The sequence below is a fragment of the Medicago sativa genome, chromosome 2, assembly GCF_051527215.1.
Source record: "Medicago sativa cultivar Bolivia chromosome 2, Bolivia_mono, whole genome shotgun sequence".
Taxonomy (NCBI): Eukaryota; Viridiplantae; Streptophyta; class Magnoliopsida; order Fabales; family Fabaceae; genus Medicago; species Medicago sativa.
The window spans coordinates 7350057-7352077 of record NC_140750.1 but is presented as its reverse complement, the minus strand read 5'-3'; the positions used below and the strand labels follow the sequence as shown (position 1 = coordinate 7352077).

The 2021-nt window shown below is 32.2% G+C and overlaps 1 long non-coding RNA gene across 1 annotated transcript; it reads left to right on the top strand.

Moving 5' to 3' along the window:
* Positions 1–354: 354 nt before the first annotated feature.
* On the top strand, positions 355–1218 carry LOC146944102 (uncharacterized). The gene is made up of 2 exons (XR_015028125.1): positions 355–608; positions 715–1218. It is a non-coding gene; the product is annotated as an uncharacterized LOC146944102 (long non-coding RNA).
* Positions 1219–2021: the final 803 nt, after the last annotated feature.

Below are 2021 nucleotides of genomic sequence, written 5' to 3'. Positions count from 1 at the left end.
CGATTTTGAATAGTAATTATTACGTACTAGGCAATTAAAAACGTAGTTAATGGCTTGAAAACGTCGTTAATGGCAATTAAAAACTTGAAAGTCGCATATTTTAGTATAGGAATTACTTTTAATTGCTTTTATGCATTATCCACTAACCACCCTACCAATTACTACCTATTAAAAGCAATTATGACGTACTTATTTCAAAAAATAACACGTATCAAGGTTGATTCGATTTTGAATAGTAATTATGACGTAGTGTTAATGGCAATCAAGAACATAGTTAATGGCAATTAAAAACTTTTGAATAGTAATTATATCCAATAGAAGACTATGATTAATCACATTTGAAACTAACGAAGAGAATTGTCAATTATATATTTAAATACCACTTAGTTGTGCTAATACAACCATTCTCGACTTTAAGCAAATTTAAGCAAATATAACTCTTTCTTCCACTTGCTAATATGGCAAACATTTTCACCCCCATTTCAGCTGTGACAGGAGGAAAGAAGGATTTGAAGTTGATTGTCCGTGTGGCCCATGTATGGCTGATCCGTGATAAGGAAAATCCAGACGATATCATCTTCATGAACATGATATTGGTTGATGAGAAGGTATATTATATAAATCGATTGTATAAATAAATGATCCTTTTTTCAAGTTGCCACTACGATAACATATAATATGGTTTATGTTAATGACATGTTATTTTTTGTTTAGCGAGGATGGATCCATGCCACTGTTCGTAAGTTCCTGGTGCCAACGATTCAAGGAATGGTTGAAGAAGGAGGAACATATAAGCTAGAGAATGTCATGGTAGGATTTAATGAGGGGAATTACAAACTCTTGCCACACAAGCACAAACTTAACATGTGGGCAAGAGTCAAGGGCAATCACTATTTCAGAGAAGACAATTTCCAATATCTGTTTCATTTGCCATGACAATCAATAAGAGTCAAGGGCAATCACTCAAAAATGTTGGTATTTATTTGCCGAGTCCTGTATTCTCGTATGGTCAGTTGTACGTTGCAATTTTCAGAGTCACTTCAAAACAAAGTTTGAAAATAATAATCGTTGATGGAGATGGAGAGAGCACTGATACGACCTCAAATGTTGTTTATCACGAAGTCTTTCGTAATTTATCTTGATGGTTAATGTTCAAACCTTTTTGTTATGTATGCTACCATTTCATTTTGTTATGCATGATATAAAACTTCTATCGGCTGTGTATGGTTACATTATTTTCATTGATTCGATTAACTTCTACGTGGTAGGACCCGTGCGAAAGCACGGGTCAATGGTCTAGTAAATTGTATTGGTAGAGAGTAGATGCATTTTTTAGAGCGATCAAAATAGGTTAGTCTATCCGTAGTGGCCGATCTGCTAAGTTTTGGAGTAATGATATTTTGACACTTATACATTCAACTGACACTTTGAAAGAAAGAAATAAAGAGCGTGATATGTGATAATGTAACGAGAAAAAAAATTAAAAAAAATGAGTATTTAGAAATTAAAAATGTTCAAATTATTGAATTTTTTTATGATAAATAAAACATTTTATTAATATCATCAAGTACAAGATTATAAGTAATCACTTTCTTCACCTATTAAGTGGAATTGAACTTCTCAAATAATAAAGTGGGATGGAAGAGAATACTCAATCATGTACGTGAACTAAAAGTTACTTCATCATCAGCAATTGAGCTCCATATTGAGAGTTAATAACAGTCACACGCAATGACAATTTGCACTAGATTTGTTAAAAAAAAAACATAGAATGTAAGTTTTTATTTTTTATTTTTTTGGGTACTAGATCTTAATAGAATGCGTGAATCAGATGAGAAAAAACTAAGCATCATGTTTCTCTTATAAAAACCATTGCTTCAACACCTACTATTGGCAGCAGCCAACACCTTGATGCTACTATCATATCATATAATAATATCAGCAAATGACATTAAAAAAATAAATATAACATCAGCAAATTGCAGCCAAATTAGACCCCACTACACTATCTTCCTTTCAAA